General features: G+C 43.8%; 1 pseudogene; it reads left to right on the top strand.

Moving 5' to 3' along the window:
• The first annotated feature begins 372 nt into the window (after nucleotides 1–372).
• On the top strand, nucleotides 373–2,437 carry LOC148011258 (3-ketoacyl-CoA synthase 17 pseudogene; annotated as a pseudogene).
• Nucleotides 2,438–8,230: the final 5,793 nt, after the last annotated feature.

The following is an 8,230-nucleotide window of genomic DNA, read 5'->3' as shown; positions in this document are numbered from 1 at the left end:
AGGTGAGACAAGTGTGTTAATTCTGAGTGTAACTCTTTTTTTGGATACTACTAAAAAAGAAGTTCTAGATAAGGTTCAAGATTCCATGTTGATGGGAAATGCAAAAAGTGTGAAATTAAATGAATCCATATGGAACTCTCCCTCCCCCCCCCCCCCTCTCTCTCTCTCTCTCCATGAAGAAAACATGTATTAGCAAGCTTGATATAGTTGTTACATCCACAAAAATTGTACTGAATGTAAAAGGTAAATGCTTTGAAACCATGCAAGGAGCCCTTTGGAATGTAGTCCCTCTTGCTTTCGTTTGGTTTAAGCGATGGTTTGTATATGAAATCTATTGCAACTCAAAATGTCAAAAAGCGTTAAGAGCCATAGTGTAAGTCGAGTATCTACACAATCTAAGCGGCATTCTTTTCTAGGATCTAACGTTTGGACATTTAATAAGGACGTGCCATTGTCTAAAGGGCTCACAATAAGCTATGTCTATTTAGCTAGTTCATTGTGTACAAGAAAAACATTCGAAATGCTAGAGACGATGGAATCGTAGAGGGTGGTTTTCTGAAGATGGAGAAGCAAGAAGGAGGAGCATTGGCACCTATAGAAGAAGAGCATGAGTCGATGATACCATCTTCTATAACACGAGATGGGAGCTTGTGTGTGGACACTCTATGCGACATGAAGGTGCCGACGACTTTGTTAGAGATAAGGGCGAGGATGGGGCAGGTGGAGGTGCCGTGGGGAGCGATAGTGCTGGTGCTAGGGGTTGCATGCGCGACACTGTATGTGGAGATGGCGAGGGGGGAGTGGATAGGATACTATGTCGGGCGTGCTGTGGGTGCGTGGGACTGTAGTTCGAGCTTAGTCGATGGGGGGCTAATGTACTGGGGTTTAGGGTTGATGGTGGTGTTGACGGTGGGGGTGATGATGCGGAAAAGGGCAAGGCCCGTGTATTTGGTGGATTTCTCGTGCTACAAGCCGCCGGACAGGCTCAAGGCGCCAATGCACGGGTTCATAAAGCACATGGAGCTGTCGAGGCAGTTCGACGAGGCGAGCAAGCGGTTCCAGAGGCGGATCCTGGAGCGGTCGGGGCTGGGAGACGAGACGTACCTGCCGGAGGCGCTGCACGAACTGCCGCCCCGGCCGACAATGCGGGCGGCCCTGGAGGAGGCGCGGATGGCGATGTTCGGGGCGGTGGACGGGCTCCTGGGGGCGACGGGGGTGGCGCCGGCAGCCATCGACGCGCTAGTCGTTAACTGCAGCCTCTTCGCGCCGGTGCCGTCGCTAAGCGCGATGATCGTGCACCGCTACGGGATGCGGCCGTCGGTGCGGAGCCTCAACCTCTCCGGAATGGGCTGCAGCGCCGGTCTCATCGCGGTAGACGTTGCGCGCGACCTCCTGCAGCTGGTCGCCACGTATGCCCTAATCGTCAGCACGGAAAATATCACCCAGAACCTATACGTCGGCTCGCGTCGCGACATGATGATACCCAACTGCCTCTTCCGCATAGGCGCCTCGGCCGCCCTCCTGTCCAGCCGGCCGTCCGATCGGGCCCGATCGAAATACCGCCTCCTCCACGTCGTCCGATCGCACCGCGGTGCCGATGACGCCGCCTACCGATGCGTGTATCAGCAGCACGACGATGCCGGCCACCTGGGCGTCGCTATCTCGAAGGACGTCATGGCCGTCGCCGCCGACAGCCTCAAGGCCAACCTGGCGTCTCTAGGCCCCGTCGTCCTGCCCCTCACCGAACAGTCCCGATTCCTCCATAACTTCCTCCTCCGGAAGCTCAACGTTCGGCCGGGCCTCCGCCCCTACGTCCCGGACTTCAAGCTCGCCTTCGAGCATTTCTGCATCCACGCCGGCGGCCGGACCGTCATCGACCAGCTCGAGCGCCATCTCGGCCTCTCCCAGGAGCACGTCGAGGCCTCCCACATGACCCTCCACCGATTCGGCAACACGTCCTCCTCCTCTATCTGGTACGAGCTGGCTTACACCGAGGCCAAGGGCAGAGTGAAGAGAGGGCACCGCGTGTGGCAGATTGCCTTCGGGAGCGGATTCAAGTGCAACAGCGCTGTTTGGAGGGCTCTCCGAGACATCAGCCCACCCCAGAATAACCCCTGGAATGATTGCATCCATCAATATCCTGTACATGTTTCTAAAGGCTAGGTACTTACAATATTCATCTCGTTTTCTGTTTGTCTCAAAAAGAACATAATCTTTTGGTTCTTGGCACACAATATATGAACAAAATACTACCCCAATATTTTAAACTAAAAATTTTGAAGGATTCATGTGAGATTCAACCCAAAACATACTAGAATGCCTCTTTAAACTAAAAATTTTGAAGGATTCATGTGAGATTCAACCCAAAACATACTTTTCACATGAGATTTAACCTCTCAAAATATCCATCCTAGGCATACGTATTAGTAAAATAAACACTTTAGGTAGCACATCTGTTGAAGATTATTCAACTAATCTCTATAGTACTTAACAACCATTTGAAGGAGGTGGCCAATCAACAATGCTTGATATTTTTAACTTATAAAGCATACAAAATAATATGTAGATGTTTTTTTACTAAATAATTGAATATTACATTCATCGAGCATTTTTCATGTTCAAAAGTGGCTTTATTAGAAAGCAAATCCACAACTGATAGCTTTAAGCCTAAAATTGAGCAAGAGCTTGAAGGAATTGTGGCATTAAAAAAATTGTTGATGCAACACTATGATAATTGAAATACATAGCAATGACAATTTTTCACAATCAATGTTGATGCAATCATAGGCTAACAAAGGACCATGTGCATTTCGAATGAAACTTAAAGTTGTGCACTTACCTTGGGGATCAGCGCCTAAACTTCATTAGGGACCTAAACTAAATTTTTCTTTGTCATGCATCCTTTATATTGTTTTTTTACTACCACTAGCAATGTGGACAAGGCTATTCCAATGGTTTCAGTATCATGGTGACCATGGCTTAGTATTTTTGCATGTATAGGCAAAGCTATTGTAATGGTTATAGTGCCATGGTGGCCCTTGGATGAGGATTGGTAGGGGCCAATAAAATAGAATAGTCTTACATTGGTCCTTATATTTATGCTAATTTTTAGAAAGCATTGCCATGTGCACCATGCAAACTATCCCAATTATTATAATACAATGGTGATTCTTGTTCGTGGAAAACTACTTCGAGATCATGGAGTCTACAAGCATAGGTAGCAAGTAAGTTAAAGTTACTTTTATGAAAAGAGATCTACTTATCTTTTTGTGAACTTTGAAACAATGAGATGAAAAATCACAAAATATGAAACTAGGGGTTATTTTAGTGTGTAGCGCCCCTAGGTAGATCTAGTGAAAATTCACATAATATGAAACTAAGGGTTATTTTAATATTTAGCATAACTTGGGTAAATTAAGTAGTGGATCCAATAGTGGTTAGGTTTTCATCAATATCGACATGGCAAAGGTAGAACAAAGATGTTATGGTAGAGTTTATGGATGGCACGCTTGTTCCAGTGGATTTTATGTCTAAAGGAGGTGGCATGTGTCTAGAGGAAGGGGAGAGCTACACCCATTGTAATACATGGAGACCATCATTCAATACAAAGGATGATTGTAACCATTATGGAAACTATGAACAATTTGTGAGAGATTACTAACATAAGAAAAATGGCAATGGTAGAGATTGTGGATGTGGTCATATTCATCAATAGGGCCGTAATGTTGGTGACACAGTTGATTCACATATAAGGATACATGCAACATTGATGAAGATAGATCAAGTGGTCATTTATTTTCTATGGGACATATATTTGTGGAAACATGAGGAAAAAATACCATAGTGTTGACAATTGTTTCTTGACTAGGGTGGCTACAAACTCCAACATTGATGCATTTCAATCCATGCCATAATCAACTTTGAACGGAAGAATAAAATACATACAACATTAACTACGATTAGATATATGTAAGATTTAGAGTTTTTATTCCAATTTTTAGAGTCCAAAAGTTAAACAATTTTTTAATAATTGTACTCCAATTTAGCAAAAGAATTCAAATCAATTGGTTTGGTGATAAATCCACAAAGTTAAGTAATCAAATCACTAATAAGCAAGGAAGGTCTAGGTAATTATGTCATTTCTCTTCATTTAGAATCTCAATCAATGGATTGAAGTTGAGAAATCTAGATCTAGAGCTAGTTAGCTATGGTGGACGCAAATCAAACACATGATACATGATAGAGGGAAGAGATTGTAACTCAAGTGAATTAGGTTTCAAGATAGATTAGCTTGGACTCATAAAGACAATCTTAAGTGACTCAATTGATAGTACCATTACATTGAAATGAGTGTCAAGTACATGCCTTTATAGTTTTGTGGATAGTACCGCTTTTCCTCTCTATGCTTATGGGATTTTGGACATCTACTCCTAGAGCATACATCATTGTCTCTCTCTCTCTCTCTCTCTCTCTCTCTCTCTCTCATACAAAGCCACTTATGGGCAAGCCTCTTTTGGGCACACATTTAGCCTCTATGGGCATACATACCAAGCATCATTTGCTATTCTCAACACCCCCCTCAAATGATGAGTCTCTACCCTTGCTGGCTTTTTTCTCCCCTTCATGTGAACATGGACTAGGAGACTAGCTCTTTGGCAGCCTAGTCAAGTTAAGGCTTGAAACTTTACATCTTGGTAGGGTTTTTACATCCACTATGGGAAGCAGATCCACTCAGGGAATTCGAAATCCTCTATGGGAAATTGTTGCAAAATATTTTGTCGATTTGTAGCAGCGGAAAATATTTTCTTCATCCTTTTTGTTTTGTTGCTTCTTTGGCAACCTTTGATCTTCTTTGTCTTCTTTTTTTTTTGGAATTCTTTATCTTCATGCTCCTTGGCTTTTGTTATGCTCCTTATCCCTTTTGTCGATGTGTGGTACTTCTCTTTTTGCTTCAATCTTCTTGACATGGTCGTTTTGCGTCATGCTTTTATACGTGAGCACACTGATGGATACATGAGCTTTGTTTGACAAACTCTCACACATGAGATGAATTTTTGAATACATGGTTTTTGGGTTTTCATTTGGCATTGACTTTCCTTTTAAGCACTTATGCAAGCAAATCATTTCATGCGGGAAGGTCTTGCCGCAAGTATACTCGGGCAATGTCTAGTCCCTTACAAGAATAGGATTTCAATAGAGACTCTAATCACAGGTAACCTCTTAGGATTTTTAATAACTAATTATCAAGAGTATTAACAATCCGTTCTTTTAGTTCAAGCCAGGTTGAGACACATATAGTGTGAAAGCTAGTTAAATGTGAAGGCAATTTGATGATGCACTGTGAGATGAGTAGGCTGGTTTGAAGAGATAGAGTGTGAAAATAGACTTGTGAATGGAGTGGTTTTGGAGAAGGAGGTGTGAATGGGCTTTATAACCTAAGGCTTAGATTACTAAGGCCTTTTTTAAAAAGAAAAGAAAGAAAATAAAACGAAAGCAATAGCTTATCTGTTGGCACCGATTTCCTTCCATGAGGACATCGATGATGCGTTGACTTGCCGAGAGACCCGCTAGATCTAGACTTATTTCCCTAAGCTTCACGCTATGCACATACAAGGTTGAATGGATGATGAGCTTGGTGATGAGCAGATCAACGTTTTTAGTAATGCATCCAGCTCCTTCTTTGATTTAGCAAATCTTTCTTTGTTAGCTCTCGTCCTTGAGCATGTGAAGCAGGGTTGTCTTGTTAGCGTTGTCGAGATAGAGGAACAAAATCTTGGCCTCTTTCTGCTATAGCACGAGGATGCCGTAAAACCAATTGAACAAGAACATGATGGTGGGAGCATGGACAGAGGGATTAGTCAGATCTGGTGACTGCGAGGCCCACCTTAGAGATTCTTTGCAACGAGATGAAAGCAAGCTAAATGCAGACGTAGTCTTCCCTTCTTTCTTCTCTAACAGCACTGGTCTTCTCCTTCTTCTTCTTCTATTGCAAGAACAATTGCATACCTTAGGTAGTAAGTAGCCTTAGTAGTAGATACCCACCATCATTCTTTCTCCGACCTCTTAGATGACCTATGGGTAAAAATATCACTGCGAGCTCTCCCACTCTCTAGCAATCTATTCAGAAAGTATGCCTCCTTCACCAAAAAATCAGAAACCAACAGAGGCATCATGGGAACTTCTTCTGCCACTTGTGGCACTTCCTCCTCTTCTATCTCCTGGACCTCTGGTCCTGTCTCTGGAACTGTCTTTGTGACTCTCTGTGGCACTGTAGTGCTCTGTAGGGCACTGTCAGGCTCTGTTCTGTTCTGTTCTTTGGGTGGAAGATTGAACTTCACTGTTATGGCAGGAGGATTATTTTCTTTCTGGATAGGTGATTCCTTCTTCTTCGCACGAGTGATGGTAGCAACTTCCAATTCCACTAAATTGGAGGTAGGCTCTTGGGCCTTGGCCGGACTATCAGTAGCACTATTTTTCACTGGGGCTGGACTTGGATAGTCTTTTGCAGTGTGGCCTTCTCCTTTGCATCAACTGCATAAGGGCTTGTAATCCACTGACCTTCTGGGATTTGGAAAATTTGGTGAAATGTGTCCCTTTTCTCTGCATCTGTAACACTCTACTTCTGATCTTTGACCACCGCCAGATTGTCTTCCTTTGTAACTTTGAGAGGGAAACCTCTTTGGACCGAAATTAGGACCAAACTCTCTAGCTTGGGTCCAATATTCTGTGCTGTCATTTTGGATTCCAGCAAGTTGAATATTGCGTCTTCTTCCTTTCTTCTCCTATCATGCATCTCCTTCAGAGAGCAAATATCCTCTGTATGGTTCTTCCACAAACAGTAGGAACAGAAAGCTCCAGGGATGGTTGGTTTTCGTGTACATTGAGTGGCTAAATGGCCTGCTTGATGACACTTACCACACCAAGTATTTGACCACATCACATCTCTTCCTGCTCCTGCAACGTTGGATATACTAGCGGTATTCACTTTCAGCGTCTGTAGCTGCTCTGTAATCACATCCATCAACTCCTTTTTGATATTTGCAACTGAGTTGGATAAGTAATCCTTCAAGCTTTCTCCTCCTGAGGTACTGGCAGTAGGGTTTTGAGGAGTCTCAGTAATCACTACATAAACAGGTTGGGCTGGAGGGGTCTATGTTCCGATTCTGATTCAGAGCTCCTGTTTGAACTGTTGGTTGTTGGCTCCAGTTGGTAGGGTTCCATTGTTGCTGCTAATTTGGCATTGGGAAAATTGGTTGGGACCATTGTTGTTGTGGTTGAACCATCATTTGAGGCATTGATTGTGGCCACTGTGGATTTGGTGCACTGTACTGTGATACTGAGGGCATCTGTGGGTAAGGGTAGGGGACTATTCCTGGGACTGCATTTGTTCAGTACATCATTCCTGGCATTAGAGGAGATAGGACTCTGCTTCCTGGATTCATCGCCAATCTAGCTTCCACTTCATCGTACATCTTGGAGGCAAACTGGTTGGGGACAAACTGAAGAGCAGAAACAGAGAGAATGACCATCCATGGAAGATTTGGCATTCATTGAGAAGTTTCCAGATATCATCAAGTGGGAGATTGTGAAGAAGCTTCAGGAGTCTTGGTCTGTAGATGTTCACAAAGACAAGAAGGAAAAGAGTTGGAATTTGTTCGTGGATGCTCAACAGCAAGATACGTAGGATGCTTGGTGTACTGATAATCTTCTATTTGTTCAATTGGCAACCCACTGAAAGTTGGTAGACAGAGTGTTCTTTACAACATACACTGTTGAAATCATCAGAAGCTGGCATTACTATGATGATGGCACCATCACAATGCTCAGATGTATGCATTTTGACACCTTCAGAACCGAATACCTTCCTCTATGCAGTGGCATGAAAGCAGAATTCAGGGACGTTGAAAAGGAAGAAGTAGAAGAAATGTTGGCAAGAGAGTCCTCCAGAGACTGAAGCCTTCTGTTATCCCTCTGTGGAGCACTAACAACAGAGTGGAGCCAACCCCCTGATGAATGATGCAATAAAGAGGCAAGCATTAGAACAAGTCCAGAGGTACGTGAGAAGAGAGAAAGCAAAAATCAAAGCTGAGAACGAGCTCGCAGCAGAAGCCACCTTTGACGCCCTTGCGGAACTATTTACAGAAGTCCCAATGGCACATCAAGCCCTTCCTCCTCCGTTGGAGGTCCACTTCCAAGCCAGATCCATCCTGGAAATATTGATGACAGGCCA

This window comes from Lygodium microphyllum, chromosome 28, assembly GCF_053477565.2.
Source record: "Lygodium microphyllum isolate KBCC chromosome 28, Lygodium_microphyllum_v1.1.10, whole genome shotgun sequence".
In the NCBI taxonomy this organism is placed as follows: domain Eukaryota; kingdom Viridiplantae; phylum Streptophyta; class Polypodiopsida; order Schizaeales; family Lygodiaceae; genus Lygodium; species Lygodium microphyllum.
This window is presented reverse-complemented; position numbering and strand designations above follow the sequence as displayed.